Source organism: Capricornis sumatraensis, chromosome 14 (assembly GCF_032405125.1).
Source record: "Capricornis sumatraensis isolate serow.1 chromosome 14, serow.2, whole genome shotgun sequence".
Classification (NCBI taxonomy): Eukaryota; Metazoa; Chordata; class Mammalia; order Artiodactyla; family Bovidae; genus Capricornis; species Capricornis sumatraensis.
In genome coordinates this window covers 14,216,050-14,235,274 of record NC_091082.1, presented here as the reverse complement: position 1 = coordinate 14,235,274, position 19,225 = coordinate 14,216,050, and the positions used below count along the sequence as shown (strand labels likewise).

Genomic DNA, 19,225 nt, shown 5'->3' with positions numbered 1-19,225 from the left:
CTCCAGTATATTGTTGATGACTTTTTTATGATAATCATTCTGACTGATGTTAGGTGATGTTGTATTGTAGTTTTTATTTTAATTTTTCTATTAATTAGTGATATTGAATATCTTCATGTACCTCTTGGCCATCTATATGTCTTCTCTGGAGAAGAATAAAATACCTACTAATAAACCTACCTAAGGAGACAAATGACCTGTAATCTGAAAACTACAGGACACTGATTAAATAATGGAAGAAGACACAGATGGAAAAATATACTATGTTCTTCAAAGGGAAGAATCAATATTGTCAAAATGACTATACTACCCAAGGCAACCTATAGATTTAATGCAATGCCTATCAAATTACCAATGGCATTTTTCACAGAACTAAAACAAACAAACAAATAAAAAACTTAAAATTTGTATGGAGACACAAAAGACCCCAAAGAGCCAAAACAATCTTCAGAAACAAAAACAGAGTTGGAGGAATGACACATCCTGACTTGAGACTATACTACAAAGCTCTAATCATCACAAGAGTTTGCTACTGATTATGATGTATCTTGACATTAATTTTAAGGATTTATCCTGTTTGGAATTCACTCAGCAGTTTTAATATATAGATTTGTACCTTATGCCCTATTTGAGAAATTTCAGCCATTATTTTATTTTTAATAATTTAAAAAGTATTTGTTTTACAATGTTGTGTTTGTTTCTGCTATACATTATAGTGAATCAGCTATACATATATGTATATCCCCTATCTTCTGGATTTCTTTGCCATTTAGGTCATCACAGGCACAGGGGACTCAGCCATTATTCTTTTATCTCATTTTCTTTATTTCTGCTTTCACAATCTTATTTCTCATGGGTCCTTGAAGCTCTGTACATTTTCCTTTCAGACTATTTTCAAAGTTAGCTTATATTCAAATTTACTTATCCTTCTGCCATTTGCAATATATTATTGAGCCTTCTTGTCTGGTCTTTTAGTAAATTAATCTATTTTCCAGGTCTATCAGTTGGATTAGATTTTTAAAAACCACTATACAGTAATTTCAGTCTATGTCATCTCAGTGTTGTCTTCTGTTGATTGTTTTCTTTCTGTTCGGGCTTTCATGACTTTTGGTATGATGAGTGATTTTCAACTGTATTCTGGACATTTGAGGTATCATATCTGGAGACTAAGGACCTTATTGGAATCCTTTAGTTGGTCTCTTATTTTCACTCTTGGCAATCCAGTATAGAGTTATTAGTATTAATATTAGTACTGACTAACCCACTCACATATTTGCTAGAAAGTCAACCCAATCTATACCTTCTTCTTACAGGTAGGGAAGATTTCCTGATCCTCAGTCTATTGACAGATTTCCCTTTACTCTTTCTTTTTTTGCACTTCTTTGAAAAAAAGTATAGTAATAATTTATATTTTATCTAGATTTTGTCCTTCCCAGTGCCCTCTCATTTGTTGTACAAGGCTAATATGGGTTGGTGGAAAAACTGTAAGATCCCTCTCTCCCTTGTATCAACCACAATATTTACCAATACGCTTCTACAAGTTCTTCTTATGCCAGCTATTGTGGCGTATAAAAACAAAACCAGGCATTGAGAACAAAAGCCCCTAATTAAGCCCATCATTTTAATGAGAGGACAAATTTCTTAGAGACCAGTCAGGTCAAAATACAGCTACCTCCATTCACAGACCTTTCAATGTGTGTTTAGGGCATTAGAACATATTTGAATTTCAATTAACCTGTATCTCATTAAAGATGAATGGAAAAATCTGTTTTTCTTTGAGCAAGTTACTTGCACTTTCTATTTCAGATTCCTAATGATACAATGTAGGAAATGGACCAAAACAGACAATCTCTAAATCCTTGTCACTATTCTGAGGTTATGATATCTTTTTTAATAAGCCAGTTTCTCTCTGTGACAGATTCCAATAAAAACATTTCCAGAACAAGAGGATTCAACTTCCAGGGGCTGACACACTGAATTCTATTCCTGGATATGCCACTTAGTAGCACAAAATTCAGATAATCTATTTAATCTCTGAATGTCGAAGCTAGTTTTGCTGTTGTGGCTAAAAGAATAGCACTATTTCAACAAAGCTAGTGGAGGTGATGGAATTCCACTTGAGCTATTTCAAATCTTAAAAGATGATGCTGTGAAAGTGCTGCAATCAATATGCCAGCGAATTTGGAAAACTCAGCTGTGGCCACAGGACTGGAAGAGGTCAGTTTTCATTCCAATCCCAAAGAAAGGCAATGCCAAGTAATGCTCAAACAACTGCACAATTGCATTCATCTCACACGCTAGTGCAGTAATGCCCAAAATTCTCCAAGCCAGGCTTCAGCAATATGTGAATTGTGAACTTCAAGATGTTTAACCTGGATTTAGAAAAGGCAAAGGGACCAGAGATCAAATTGCCAACATCAGTTGAAGTATCAAAAAAGCAAGAGAATTCTAGAAAAAAAAAAAATCTACTTCTGCTTTATTGACTACACCAAAACCTTTGACTGTGTGGATCACAATAAACTGTGGAAATTTCTGAAAGAGATGGGATTAATAGACCACCTGACCTGCCTCCTGAGAAATCTGTATAGAGGTCAAGAAGCAACAGTTAGAACCAGAAATGTAACAGCTGACTGGTTCTAAATAGGGAAAGAAGTACATCAAGGCTGTATATTGTCATCCTGCTTATTTAACTTATATGCAGAGTACATCATGAGAAATGCTGGGCTGGAAGAAGCACAAACTGGAATCAAGATTGCCGGGAGAAATATCAATCACCTCAGACATGCAGATGACACCACCCTTATGGCAGAAAGTGAAGAAGAACTAAAGAATCTCTTAATGAAAGTGAAAGAGGAGAGTGAAAAAGTTGGCTTAAAGCTGAACATTCAGAAAACGAAGATCATGGCATCTGGTCCCATCACTTCATGGCAAAAAGGGAATCAGTAAAAACAGTGACAGATTTTTTTGGGGGGGCTCCAAAATCACTGCAGATGGTGACTGCAGCCAAGAAATTAAAAGACCTTAATCCTTGAAAGAAAAATTATTACCAACATTGACAGAATATTTAAAAGCAGAGACATTACTTTGCCAACAAATGTCCATCTAGTCAAAGTTATGGTTTTTCCAGTGTTCATGTATGGATGTGAGAGTTGGACTATAAAGAAAGCTGAGTGCTGAAGAATTGATGCTTTTGAACTCTGGTGTTGGAGAAGACTCTTGAGAGTCCCTTGGACTGCAAGGAGATCCAACCAGTCCATCCTAAAGAAATCAGTCCTGAATATTCATTGGAAGAATTGATGCTGAAGCTGAAACCCCAATACTTTGGCCACCTGTTGGGAAGAACTGACTGCTTGGAAAGGACCCTGATGCTGGGAAATATTGATGGAGGGAGGATAAAGGGACAACAGAGGATGAGATGGTTGGATGGCATCACCAACTTAATGGACATGAGTTTGAGTAAGCTCCAGGAGTTGGTCATGGACAAGGAAGCTTGGCAGTGCTGGAGTCCATAGGGTCACAAAGAGTTGGACATGACTGAGCTAGTGAACTGACCTGGAGGACTATTTAAGAGTACAATCGCCAGCCCAGGTTCGATGCATGATACAGGATGATCAGGACTGGTGCACTGGGATGACCCAGAGGGATGGTATGGGGAAGGAAATGGAAGGGGGAATCAGGATGGGGAACACGTGTGCATCCGTGGCAGATTCATGTTGATGTATGGCAAAACCAATACAATATTGTAAAGTAATTAGCCTCCAATTAAAATAAATAAATTTATATTAAAAAATAAAATAAATGACATAACATTTTTAATTTTTTTTAAAAAAAGAGTGCAATCATACTGTCTGATTACATTTGGAGTAGTCCTCTCTCTCTTGTCTAGCGAATTTTCTCATTTTTTAAAGAGCTGTTTCTAAAGTCTCATTTTTATTTATTTATTTTTCTCTCCAAACTTTACACTTTTTATTCCATATTGGGGTACAGCCAATTAACCATGTTGTGGTAGTTTCAGGTGAACAGTGAAGGGACACAGCCATACATACATACATATATATATATATATATATATATATATATATATATATATATATATATGGAATTTAGAAAGATGGTAATGATAACCTTCTATGTGAGACAGCAAAGGAGACACAGATGTATAGAACGGACTTTTATATTTTAAATTTTTATTAGCACATGTGCATTGTTTCTTCTAGCAGATCATTTCCAGACATTGTCTAGAATGTGTGCAATATTTCCATTCTGTTTACTTTTTCACCATCATAAAATAATAATGAAGGCAAAATTTGTACATCAGTCCTTGTAAAAACTCGTGGCGATTTCTTAAAGTTATAGATTTTAGAATTTCTGGATCAACAGCAGGCATACAGTTAAGGTTTTTGATATATACTGTGTCCCAGTCTGTTAGAAAATTCATCGCCAATCATGCTGCTATCAGTTGAGTTAGAGAATGTTGATTTCTTTACATTATAACCAAGCCCAGGCTTATACCCTCTTTATACCCTTTGTTAATTTGCTAAGTACTTCTTCCTTTACATGTCTTAAAGTGTAAAGAGTTCATACTTCAAACAGCTCATAGGAAAGATATCATGTCACTGTTTAGACAAAGAATAAGAGAGCAGGGAGAGCCCAGGGATTGAACAGATGACCTGGAATTAAGAGTTGACAGAGAGGAGGCAAGACAGTTTCACTAATCTTGGATTCATTTCCTTCACTAGACAGAATAAGTTTCAAACTGGAAGGTGTTAAACCAACAAAAGAGGAATTTGGGGACTGTTCTAAATAAGTTCAAGACTTTGTTTAAAATAAATGATACCCCAGAATGTGGGAAAAAAAAAAAAAACACAGGAGGAACTAGGTGCTAGGGACATTGTGAGCACCTTTAAGAATGCGAGTGTTTTCTTCAAATATCAGAAAGATCCTATTGCCAAAAGGAATGAAATTTATTCTCTGTAATCCAAGAGGGAAACTCTAGAATAGAGCATGGAATAAAAGGGGCTAGGGACTTCAGCTCATGTTCACAATTGGTGTCTCCGAATCCCAAAAGACAGTATTGCCTGAGAGAATACATTCAGCAGCTGATGGGCCAATGAGTTGATAGCCAGAGGTAAAGATAAAAAATAAGTATGTTTTACACATTCCATTAACTTCCTCAGCATGCATACCTCCATGACAAATGTGAAAGGCTACAGTCTGAAAGAAGTTCAAGGACTAGACTGAACTCCATGTATTTTATCTGGCTTTTCTTATTTCTCTTTTTCTATCCTCTCATTATTGAAAGAAATATTTCACCTTTAATTTCTTATGGCTCACTCTGCTTCTTAATTTCTTGGTTTCATTTGGATTGTACCCAGTTCCAAAATAAAACAATCCTTTTGTAGATAGACCTCTCTGATAATTTTCTCCTCAAAATCTGTTTTTTCTTACAGTAGAATTGCTATTTTTTTTGGCATGTTCTGGATATATTGTATACTAACACTGCTATATCATTTTATTTTAGGCAAGTTTCTTGTCAATGCAACGAGATTTGTGATGCTTTTCTGATTCTATTTGGAAAATTTTGTTTTTCAACAATGATTTTAAACCATACAAATATACTGAACTAAATGATATGTTTTACCTTGATTTTGTCATCATTTCATTATGCTCCTGAATAACAGTCAATGGTAAGCATATAGCAATGAAAAGCAGATTTGCCCCAAACAATAAAGGGGCTTATTTCTGGCAAAAGTGACGGACACTATTCATGCTATTCTCTTTTCTTTGTTCTTATTTCCTACCTGAAGCAAATAGGAGAACCTCTTTTAGTTGCTCTAATAATTTGGAAGAAAAATAACCAATTTTTTTGTTCCATTAAGAATTTATTTCATGTGTGTTACATACCCAAATGACACAGATATTCACCTATTTTCTCCATTTTGGTGTCCAAATATATATTGTCTATCCATGTCTGCAATGATAAGTCCATTAATCAAGGGAAACTGAGTGTGGTCAAGCCAGAGATGGCAAGAGTAAACATCAATATCTTAGGAGTCAGTGAACTAATGGGTGAATGGGGAATGGGTGAATGGTGGGAATTCAACAGGTGAATTTAATTCAGATGACCATTAAACCTACTACTGTGGACGAGAAACCCATAGAAGAAATGGAGTAGCACTCTTAATGAACAAGACTACAAAATGTACACTTTTGGGTGCAATTTCAAAAATGACAGAATGATCTCTGTTCATTTCCAAGGCAAACTATTCAACATCACAGTAATCCCAGTCTACGCCCAACCACTAACACCAAAATATATAAATATCCTTTTCATCATAGGAGATTGGAATGCAAAAGTAGGAAGTCAAGAGATACCTGGAGTAACAGGAAAATCTGGATTGAGAGTACAATATGAAGCAGGGAAAAGGCTAACAGAGTTTTGCCAAGAGAACACATGGGTCATAGCAAACACCCTCTTCTGACAACACAAGAAACAACTCTACAAACAGACATTACCAGATGGTCAATACTGAAATCAAATTAATTACATTCTTTGCATCTGAAAATGGAGAAGCTCTATACAGTCAGAAAAAAACAAGACCAGGAGCTGACTGTGGTTCAGATTATCAGCTACTTATAGCAAAATCAGACTTAAGCAAAGAATGTGGGGAAAACCACTAAGCCATTCAGATTTGATGTAAACAAGTCCCTTATGATTATACAGTAGAGGAGACAAATAGATTCAACTGATTAGATCTGGTAGACAGTGCCTGAAGCATTATGGGTGGAGATTCATAACATTGTACAGGAGATAGTGTGCAAAACCATCCCAAAGAAAAAGAAATGCAGGAAGGCAAGTGGTTGCCTGAGGAGGCTTTACAAATAGGTTAAGAAAGAAGAGAAGTGAAAAGCAAAAGAGAAAGGAAAAGATATACCCAACTGAATGCAGAGTTCCAGAGAAGAGCAAGGAGGGATAAAAAGGCTTTCTTCAATGAACAATGCAAAGAAATAGAGGAAAACAATGTAATGGGAAAGACTAGAGATCTTTTCAAGAAAATTGGAGATACCAAAGGAACATTTCATGCAAGGACAGGCATAATAAAGGACAGAAATGGTAAGGACCTAAAAGAGGCAGAAGAGATTAAGATGAAGTGGCAAGAATACACAGAAGACCTCTACAGAAAGTGTCTTGAAGACCACACACAAAGATGTGATCACTCACCTAGAGCCAGACATCCTAGAGTGTGAAGCTAAGTGTGCCTTAGGAAGCATTACTATGAATAAGGCTAGTAGAAGTGATGGAATTCCCACTGAGATATAATCCTAAAAGATGATGCTGTTAAAGTGTTGCACTCAGTATGTCAGCAAATTTGAAAAACCCAGCAGTGACCACAGGACTGGAAAAAGTCAGTGGTCATCCCAGTTTCAAAGAAGGGCAGTTTTCAAACTAATGAAAAATTGTGCTCACTTCACATGCTAGTATGGTTATGCTCAAAATCCTTCAAGCTAGACTTCAGTAGTACTTGCATCGAGAACTTCCAGATGTACAAATTGGTTTTAGAAAAGGCAGAGGAATCAGAGATCCGTTGGATCATAGAAAAGGCAAGCGAATTCCAGAAGATCACCTACTTCTGTTTCATTGACTATGTAAAAGCCTTTGACTATGGATCACAACAAACTGGAAAATTCTTAAAGAGATGGGAGTTCTAGACTATCTTACCTGTCTTCTGAGAAACCTGTATGCAGATCAAGAAGCAATAGCTAGAACCCTACATAAAACACTGACTGATACAAAACTGGGAAAGGAGTATAACAATGCTGTGTACTGTCACCCTGTTTATTTAACTGATATGAAGAGTACATCATGCAAAATGGCAGATTGGAAGAGTTAGAAGTTGGAATCAAGATTGCTGGGAGAAGGAGGGCCACTTTTCAACCTGAGTAGACCAAGACAGTGCTACGTGGGTTGGGTGGATGGCTGGGGGATTGGGCTGGAGAGGAAACATAATAAATTCGGAAAAGGATGGACAGGACAGTCTGGATGCTTGAACCAGCGTAGGGAGGGTTGATGACTGCAAGACCCGAGCAGTATCATCCTTTATACCAGAAAGCTGGCGGGCATTATGGGGGAGAAAACAAAACAAGAAGAAAGTGGAGGAGGTGCTAGAAGAAGAGGAAGAAGAATATGTGTTGGAAAAAGTTCTAAACCATCAAGTGGTAAAGGGCAAAGAGGAGTATCTCCTAAAGTGGAAGGGGTTCTCAGATGAGGATACCACATTGGGAGCCAGAAGAGAACCCGGATTGCCCTGACCTCATTGCTGAGTTTCTGCAGTCACAGAAAACAGCACACAAGACTGAAAAAATCAGAGGGAGGTAAGCACAAAGCTGATTCTGATTCGGAAGAAAAGGGGGAGGAGAGCAAACCAAAGAAGGAAAAAAAAAAAAAGTCAGAAAAGCCACAAGGCTTTGCCTGGGGTTTAAAACCCAAGTGGATTACTGGAGATACATATTCTAGTGGAGAACTCATATTCCTGATGAAATGAACTCTAATGAGGCTGACCTGGTCCCTGCCAGGGAAGACAATGTCAAGTGCCCACAAGTTGTCGTACCCTTCTATATGGAAAGGCTGACATGGCATTCTTACCCCTCAGAGGATGATGACAAAAAAATGACAAGAATTAACTCTCTTGAATACCAGCCCCTGTCATATCCAACTGTGGGTTTCAAGTGGGGAAAGAAGGAGTTCTACTTGTCTTGACACCATAAAGGCGGTTTGAGAAGTTGTCCTTTGAAGAGCCAGTATAGTTTCTGTGGCCTACAGCAGCCCAAGTGCTTTAATGCCGTTTCATGCTATATAATTTGCACACCCATCCCAGTGGAGGGGAAGGAGTGTCAGTGTTTCAAGGCAACCTGTTCTGAACTTTGCTTTAACAAAAGCAAAGGGCTTCCTATGAAGGGCAAAATGCAGAATGGGGTATTGGGAGAGCAAGACACACTGTAGATCTTCAAAGAGCGACTCCACAACCCACACAACCTTCTTCCCGATAGTGTTAACTCCACATCTTTACAGCGTGGCATGTGTCTATATTTTGTCTGTTACTGGTGTATTATTTGGGGTGGGTGGAATGGGGTGGGAAAGAAGGGAGATGAGTTAGGATCATTTTTTGTTAAAATTTGGGGAAATGGTGAAACAAAGGAAAGAACAACTAATGATAATTGGGTTCTGTGTCTATAATATTGTATACTTTCAAAAAAATGTCATTGGTAACCTAAATGAGAGACTGTTTAAAAGCTGTGAATGCCTGAAACTTAGAAGCCAAGGTATTCTCTGCCTGAGCTTGTTGTTCCCAACAAAGAACTAAGAAGCTACCAAAGCTACCGTTTAAGGGATGGAAATTGGTTGAGGAGGAAAAGTTTTATTGGAGTGTATACACAGGCAGATCATTATGTCTTAGAGGTGCTAATTCATGAAATTGACAAGCCTTTCTTTTCCTATTTTGAAGTTATAAATATCAGCTTCTCCATCCAAGCCACTGGTGAAGTATTTAGGGAAGGGCAGAGTGTGGTATAGGAGGGAGGCGAGTAGGGAAAGAAAAGGGCCATTGCTCACAGGGCGGAAAACTCTTGGAGCCTCTGTTTTTTGAACTTTGAAACCATCAGTGGCAGGGTTCAGTCATTGACAGCACAAGTTCAAGAGCTGAATGATTTCAAAAGCCCTGGTCTCAGGAGAAGATTTAATTTTCATACTGGGGCAGAGGTTCACTTTAAAACAAAACAAATTTTTTAATCCTAAGAACGGACTAAAATGCTGTCTTGAATCATGAGATCCATCAGTTCCTGACATCATCTAGACCTTCATCTAGGAAAAAATAAAGTGAAAAGTGGTCTCTCAGTCGTGTCTGACTCTTTGCGACCCCATGGACTCTAACCTACTAGGCTCCTCTGTCCATGGGATTCTCCAGGCAAGAGTACTGGAATGGGTTGCCATTTCCTTCTCCAGGAAATCTTCCCAACCCAGCGTCTCCCATGTTGCAGGCAGATACTTTACCATCTGAGCCACATGTGTTAGGTTTCTGTGAAAACTTTTGTTGAAATGTAAACTTTATATCAATACTGTCAGTTTTTTGTCTCAATAAAGCTATACAGATTTATTTTTAAAAAGTGCTGGGAGAAATATCAATAACCTTAGATATACAGATGACACCACTGTAATGGCAGAAAGCAAAGAGGAACTAAAGAGCATCTTGATGAAAGTGAAAGAGGAGAGTGAAAAGCTGGCTTATAACTCAACATTCAAATAAAGAAGATCATGCCATCTGGTCCTTTCATTTTATGGCAAATAAAACGGGGGGAAGTGGAAGCAATGACAGATTTCTCTTCTTGGGCTCCAAAGTCACTGCGGATGGTGACTGCAGCCATGAAATTTAAAAATCACTTCCTTCTTGGAAAGAAAGCTATACAAACATAGACAGCATGTTAAAAAGAAAAGACATCATTTTTCTGACAAAGGTCTATCTAGTTAAAGCTATGGTCTTTCCAGTAGTCATATATGGACATGAGAGTTGGACTATAAGGAAGGCTGAGCACCAAAGAATTGATGGTTTTGAATTGTGGTGCTGGAGAAGACTCTTGAGAGTTTCTTGCACAACAAGGAGATCAAACCAGTCAACCCCAAAGGAAAGCAACACTGAATACCCACTGGAAGGACTTAAGCTAAAGCTGAAACTCCAATATTTTGGCCACCTGATGAGAACAACTGACTCATTGGAAAAGACCCTGATGCTGGGAAAGATTGAAGGCAAAAAGAGTAGAGGGTGACCAAGAATGAGATAGTTGGATGGCATCACCAATTTAATGGACATAAGCTTGTTCAGACTTGGAGAGATAATGAGAGATAGGGAAGCCTGGTGTGCTACACTCCATGGAGTCTCAGATAGTCAGACATGACTTAGTGACTGAATATCAACAACAATCCATCTCTTATATGATAAAAGTGTAGCCTGTGGATTTTTTTTCTTTCATTTTCTAGTTTTATGGATATAGTTTATGACTTTAGAAATTGTTTTTAAATTATGATTACATTGCAAAGTTTCACTATTTAACAACTAGTTCTGTTATTGTATTTACTTCTATAACTTTGTTGATAATATAACATTTTTTGAAATTTGTTTCTGCCAGTTTTGTTTTTGCCAATTTTCTACCTCACCAGTACTCATCATTATCCTTTAAAAATACTTATGATTGCATGAATTTATCTTTTCTTTCTCCCGGGAAGTATGCATCCTGGAAAGTATACAGGTGTTATTTTTGGGTCCTTGCTTATATTTTAATGTATATATGTAGTCTCTAAATGTTAATAAAACATTAGAAACTCTATCTTCTGCAAATTAGTGTTGTGAAGGATTGATGTGATGTCAATGTATATTAATTTCTTTTGCAGATATTATGCTTATTAATTTCCCATCTGCACTCAATTTTTTTCTCATTTTTCCCTGAGATACAGAATATTCTCTAGTAATGGCTAGGTATGGACTTACTGTTTTCCCTTCTGGAACTTTTGTTACATGTATTTTGAATCATCTTACTCTTTTATACATAGCTTCTCTTTTCTTCTTTCTCCTTTTGCTTAATTCTAGGAGAATTTGATGAATTTTTTTATTAGTCTCCAATTTTCTACAATATCCAGTGTGTTTATCCAGATTTTTTTAGTCTGACATTCGTGCTTTTTGTTCATATGCAAACCTGTAATATATCATAAGATCAATGGTTTTTATTTTATACCATTGAGAGGGTCACTCTTATTCACTAACACACACGAAAAAGAGGATACTGTCAGAGAATGTATACATTGCACTTGGAGAAAGAAGTGTTCACATTTATCCGAATCTTATTTTGTTGGGTTATAGATCCTATGATCAGTAAAGTCTTTGTTAGCAAAGTTGCTGAGAGCCACAAGCTATTTTGGGGTGTTCATCAGGTCAGTATAGATTCACCAAGTTTTTCTAACTAGTTCAGAGGCTCCCACTGGGAGTGAGATTGAGATTGCACCATATGCTGAGCAACAGTAAGCACCAAAGGTGGGACTGCTGCCCAGTAAACATAAGGTCTGACATTTTCATAGGATCTCTGTTGTGGGTTGAATAGTGTTCCCTAAAAATGTGTGTTGAAAATCTAACCCCTAATGATGGTGAATGTGACATTATTTGGAAATAAGGTAGTTGTAGACATAATCCTATTAATATGATCTCATTAGGCTGTGCCTTAATTGAAAAGATTGGAGTACATATGAAAAAAAGAAACTTGGACATCAAGACCCACAGAGAGAAGAGAGTGTCATGTGAAGATGCAGACACAGAGCAAAGATGGCCATGGAAAGACAGAGACAAAAAACTGAGTGATGTGTAAAAGGCCAAGGAAGGCCTGAGATTAACATAATCTGGGAGAAAAAAATCAAGAAAACATCCTGCCTCAGAGGCTTTGGAGGGAACATGTTCTGCTGACATGTTGAATTTTTACTTCTAGACTTCAAAACTGTAAAAGAATAATATTTATTGTTGTTCTGAGCAATCCAGTTTGTCACACTTTGTTATGGCAGCCCTAGCAAACACCACCTTTAAGATCTGCTTTCTACAGGGCTGCTTCATGATCTTCTCTTTCTTACAGCAATGTCTTCTCTGGGTTCAGGCTCTGTGTATGGTTTGCCTGTGCCCTCTCCACATTTTCTCATTTTCTTACTTTCTACCTAGTGAACACCTAACTTTTGTTGTATGCACTGTTCTGGTTTCCAGCAAGGATACCGATTTTCCCTCAAATCTTATTATACCTTTCTTCATTTCAATTGGGTGTTGAAAATCTGTCTTCAACCTTTTTAAGAGTAGATGGAAACAGCCTAGTCCTCCTTCCTGAGATATGCCCAGAAAGTAGAATTTCTGTCCTGCAACTCTTGAACCAAGAGCTGTGGCTTGCAAATCACACTCTATTACAAGAAAAATTGACTCTGGATCCAAGTGGGTGTCTACATCTATGTGAGCCACCCCATTCATGGGAGTTTAATATGATTTTCCTTGGGAAAGAAACAGAATTGAAGTCAGGTAGACTAATCTGAACTTTTGATAGTGTATAACAAGTTATTCCCATCTGACTATTACTTTCAGAAAAGCACATGCAATTCTGATGGTTCTACAGATTTTTACATATTGCAGAACCTCACCAGATTGCCTCAGAATTAGCCACCCACTAAGCATCACTTTCAAAGAGATCTCCACTCTAGATTTGCCTCTAATTTCTTATTAAAATATAAAATTACATGTGCCCCACCAGTGTAATTTTTGTTTCCTATTTATTCAAACAGTTTGCATCTCCTGTAATATTTTCCCCCTTATCTTGAGTAATTCATTATTTACTTCCCTGTAACAAATGGAGTTTTCCTGCAAATATTTCTTGAAACTTTCTTATGAAATAAGCATTACAACCAATTATTAGAGAGAATCTGTAAGACCTTATTGATACTTTGACACCATGGGAACACTCCAGTGATGGGTTTACTCACATTTACAGACATCTTTGGCACTTGACTATTTGAGATTTTGTAGACACATGATAGAGAATGATTTCCTATGGTACTCAGGATAGCATTCATACATTAATGATGTCCCAATGGGAAACCCAGTTTCATTGGTTTGGATATTCAATTTGGCAAATTGGAAATGATCTAGGGCATTACAGTGACCTAGGGACCAAAAGCTCAAGAACATACGAGTTTAAAAAAAGATACCTAATGCCATTCTTCTTTCTCTAGTATTAGATTTGAGGTCACACAAAATGAACTTTTATTTTGGAAAGATAATGTGCCTGTAATCTTTGAAGGGAAATTTCCATTAGCATATATCCATTAGATAACAAACTATCTGGAAGTCTATTTTTCTATCTGGACCTTCTATTTATAGCATTTACTGTAAAAGACAGCTCCCATTCAATGTTCCACATTTTCAGAGAGACAGAGAGAGTGTTTCTGCCCAGCTTCCACCTGGTTTGGTGTCTGTGTACTTCAGTGCATCAAAACCCCAGTAGAGGGCTTATAAGCATGAATGCAAAACTCAAGATGTTTTCTGAAACTTGGAAGCAATCACTAGCTTTCTAGGTCTGATTCCTAGGAAGGCCATTGCAAAACAATGAGGTAATAAATATTATCTCCTCAAAATGAAACCAACAATAACAGCAAATCTACAGTTATTATAAGAAAACATGGTTTGATGTTGAATAAAAGTCTAGCTTTAGCTTTAAAACCCTGTGCCTATAGCTCTAGGCTCAATGAGTAAAGACTTACTTTGTATTCAATTAGCAGGAAATCAAAAAGTGTATATATGCTTTGGAAAATAGAAATCATTTCCATTTTGTTTTGATAATTTCTCCTTTAGTTTCTATTGAGCTCTCCTCTTCTTCCCTTTCAATTTTTTTTTCATATAATGAAAGTTATGCTAGATACAATTCTGCACCCAGACAATTCTGTCTGAAGATTTGCAAACCAAAGTATCATCTCTTCAACATAATTAAATACTTACCCTCAATATGAAAATCTGATTTATTTTCAATATATTTCAATTTATTTATCCTTTATAGGATATATTTTGATCTGTATTGCCAGTTTCTTTTTTAACTTAGAACTTGAATATTAGGTATAACTAGATTCTAGTTCGAGGAGTTTCCCCTTATAAATATAGCCTACTGGACAGAGGAGGCTGGTAGGTTCCTAGTCCATGGGGTCGCAAGAATTGGACGTGACTTAGTGACTAAACCACCACTGCTGCTGCTGCTGCTGCTAAGTCACTTCAGTCATGTCCGACTCTGTGCGACCCCATAGACGGCAGCCCACCAGGCTCCCCCGTCCCTGGGATTCTCAAGGCAAGAACATTGGAGTGGGTTCCCATTTCCTTTTCCAATGCATGAAAGTGAAGAGTGAAAGTGAAGTCACTGAGTCGTGTCTGACTCTTAGCGACCCCATGGACTGCAGCCTACCAGGTTCCTCTGTCCATGGGATTTTCCAGGCAAGAGTACTGAAGTGGGGTGCCATTGCCTTCTCCACTACCAAAGGCCAAATGAACATGAAGATGGTCTGGCAGATCTCCAGTCTAAAAAGTTTGCCTGGTAAAATAATGGCTGCCATCTCAGTACAGGTTATTGTTATTGTTCAGCCGTCCAGTCATGTCCGACTCTTTGCCTCCCTGTCCCTCACCATCTCTAGAAGTTTGCCCAAGTTCATGTCCATTGCATCAGTGATTCAGTCTAGCTATCTCATACTCCAACTCCCTCTCCTCCTTTTGCCCTCAGTCTGGTGAAAAAAAAAAAAATCTCAGAATTTAGATGATTGCCTCTCGCTTTGAATTCAGTGAATCTATACTAGGTCTCTGTATTTGTAAACAGGCACGTTAGGAAACCCCATGTTGAAACCATGGTGTTTATGGAGAAGAGTGAGGACAAAAGTGCGTTGAGTGTCTGTTCTTGGTCTGTTTCTTTTGAGAACCGCTCTTTTCTTTCAGAGGTCTCCAGCAGTGAATATGTCATGTGAAAGAGTCACTTCAACAATTCCCTTTCTCCTTCTGTCTTCACTTTCTGAATGTTCATGTCTTCGTGGTGTTGGTTACCTTAAGAAACTTTCTCCAGACCTTAGAAATACACTCTTATGCATTTTCTCATTGAATTTATGTTTCTTTGTTTTTTGTTGTTTCTTTTCACCAGAGAAGGAAAACTTCAACAGCTGAAATTAGTGTAAAGCTAAGGAGCAAGTCAGCCTTCTATTCACTTAGAATTTGGTTCAGATGGTAAAGAACCTGCCTGCCAACTCAGAAGATGCAAAAGACCCAGGTTCTGCCCCTGAGTCAGGAAGATCCCCTGGAGAAGGAAATGGGTACCCACTCCAGTATTCTTGCCTGAAACATTCCATGGACAGAAGAATGTCTGGCTCAGTCTGTCGTACATGACTGAGCATGCACACACATAGCCCATGTTGGCTAAAACAATCTTTGTGTTTAGTTTACAATGTAGCCGAATTTTCATAGGGAATGCACAGGATTCTCCAGCCAAATAGGCTATTAATAACAATTTTGCATGCTTTGTTTTCTGTTGGTCTATGTTTCTCACCAAAATCTATGAAGATGGTCAATTTACCCCAATTTAGGTTCAACGATATTTTCTTTAAGTTCCTATACTTTGACAACATTTTGCTTCTAATTCTAATTAGATGGACTTTCCTGGTGGTCCGGTGGTTAAGAATTATCTTTGCAATACAGGGGAGTTAGGTTCCATCCCTAATTGGGGAACTATGATCCCACACACTATGTAACAAGGCTGAACACTGAAATTGCTGAGTACGTGTCTCTGGAGCCCATGTGCCACAACTAGAGAGACTGCGTAACACAGCTACCAAAACCTTGTGCCCTGGGGCCCAAGCACAGCAACTATTGAGCCGTGGCTTCACAACTAAACAGCTTGTGCACAGCAGCAAAAGACCCCACCTGACTCTACAAAGATTCCTCATGCTGCAACCAAGACCTGACAGAGTTAAATATATAAATAAAATAATCAGAAAGATGTATTGTATAGCACAACACCTGCTTCCTCAATCTGCAATGCAGGAAGCCTAGTTCAATCCCTTGGTCAGGAAGATCTCCTGAAGAAGGAAATGGCAATCCCCTTCAGTATTCTTGCCTGGAGAATGCCATGGACAGAGGACCCTGGTGGGCTATAGTCCATGGGGTCACAGAGAGACACGACTGAGTGACTAGAACCAAAGATCATCAGAATCTTACATGTTGATATCTCTTAAAACTATTTATTATTGATTTGGCATTTAATTTTGTCAAGTGCACAAATAAACACCACCTTGTAATTACGGAAATTTGGAGAGTCTTGTTTAGATATTCTGAAGCCTTTTGGAACGTGGGGTAATGTGCACTAAGCTGGAAGTGCACAGAGAGGGGCAGGACCTCTCCAGATTCCTTTCCCCTGGATGTCACTGGTGCAGCAGATGGTGCTCTCCCCAGTGAGGCTGAAGCTCATCCCTTTCTAGGTGCAGGTCACACGTATAACTTACTTCTTTTCCAAAAGGAAAGGCTTCCAGAGGTTTTCCTCTGTGTCTCCAACTAAGGATATCAGGTTGATTTGGACATAAAATTTCTGGAAAGAAAGTAAAAGGTATGTTTTATTGAAGAGTTTTCACCAGAGGTAATCTGCAGTCATAGGGTGCTATGGTTGGTACTACCTAAAAACACAGAAGGGACTAGATCAACTGAGATTTCAATCTCAATTTTTACTTAAAACTATATAAAAGAAATTGCTTGTCCTGAATCTTCCAGGCTTTTAAGTATTCTTAATAGAGAAATTTACACCTTTAGTTAAGTACCAAAACTTTTAAAGAAGCAAAAGGATCTCTTGGGGGATAAGTCATTCATTTACTCAATGTATATTAATTGAGTACTTATTCTGTGTCAGCCATTCATCAGAGTCTGGTGATAAAATGGTGAAGAACATAGATAAATTCCTTGTCTTCCAAGGAGCTTACATTCTCAGGAAAGATTTCTATGTATGTATTCCACACATACTAATCATCTAATCATTGCATATTGGAGACTCATGTTTTAATCAGCTTATTGTTCCTGAATCTTTCAGCATAATTACCTAGATACAAGTTCTGAGAATTTAAGGAGTCTTAAACAGCTCAGCCGGAAAAGGCGATAGCACCCCACTCCAGTATTCTTGCCTGGAAAATCCCATGGATGGAGGAGCCTGGTAGGCTGCAGTCGATGGGGTATCAAAGAGTCGGACACGACTGAGCGACTTCACTTTCACTTTCATGCATTGGAGAAGGAAATGGCAACCCACTCCGGTGTTCTTGCCTGGAAAATCCCACGGACGGGGGAGTCTGGTGGGCTGCTGTCTGGTGGGCTGCTGTCTACAGAATCGCACAGAGTCGGACATGACTGAAGCAACTTAGCAGTAGAAGCAGCAGCAAACAGCTCAGCCTGTGTAATGTTGCTCCCCATTTTCCTCATATTCCTGCACTGCTTTGATCTACAATCTCCATAAAAATTACTTTAATTTTTTTTTCCTTCTTGTGCCACCTCTCCATTTAAGTAGAAATAACACAGGACAGGGAGTTTGCTCATCTTGTTCACTGCTATAACACCAGTGCCTGGAAGAACATCAAACACAGAGTATATGCTCAATAAATTGAATTAAATGAATGAATGTTTTATACTTGTATATTAGCAAATGCAAAAACCATAGAGTACTAATGACATTAAACAAAAGAAAGAAGAAAATAATAAATTGGTCAAAGCTTGACATTAGCTAATCTTTCCTGATTTAGAGGCAAACTACAGCAGGATTTATCATGTTAAACAAAGAATTCTAAATGGCAGAGCCTGATCAGATGGTTCCCAAAACATATGATGCACTTGAAAGTGAATTACAACAAATTTAATCACAATAAAATACTCATAAAACAAGCAAATACTTGTCAATAATTAGAATTAGAAAGTAGGGAAACAACTGCTGGAGAGGCCAGGAGTCAAGTTACAAATAGATTAAAGGGAGAGATAGGCCTTCAGTGTTATCCCTTCTATGCACATTCGCTGAAGCACTGCTATTTCAAAGGCTTTCCCATTTCTACCAAGACACAGTAACTAGCAGAACTTCCTTTTAATTGGAATCTAAGGAAGTAAATATTTGTGAATATGGGAATAGTTTCAACCAAAATGCTATTTTATTTGCAAAAATCTCATCATTTTGAGGATCTGAAACCAGCAGGTGGCAGGGGTGCAGACACCACATCAGTCTTGAAAAGTCACAGCTTCCGGAACAGTGAGGGATAACAGCAAAGCACAGTTAAATGGTCATATTATACAGACCCAGCCAAAGATGAAGAAGGCATTGGTAGCATAGCTGCCATCTCCTTGATCCTGGATCCAGACTCAGAGAAATCAGTCTCTCTCTGAGCATCCCATGCTGATAAATCGTCTCATAGTCATTATTAGAATAAAACATCCCCCAAGTGTAGGCACTGGAACAGCTAGTAAAGCAGCTGCCAGTTTGGATTAATAAAGCAAAGAATATCTGGAAGAGAACAATGACTATTCTTTTATCTCTATATTTGTGGTAGTGATTTGGAAAGTTCACATGTTGGGCTACAAAAGAGTAAGTGTGAATATCCTGGGAGCAAAAATGAAAG

General features: G+C 38.0%; 1 pseudogene; it reads left to right on the top strand.

The window, feature by feature from the left end:
* Positions 1–6,088: 6,088 nt before the first annotated feature.
* Positions 6,089–8,758, top strand: LOC138090704 (chromobox protein homolog 1 pseudogene; annotated as a pseudogene).
* Positions 8,759–19,225: the final 10,467 nt, after the last annotated feature.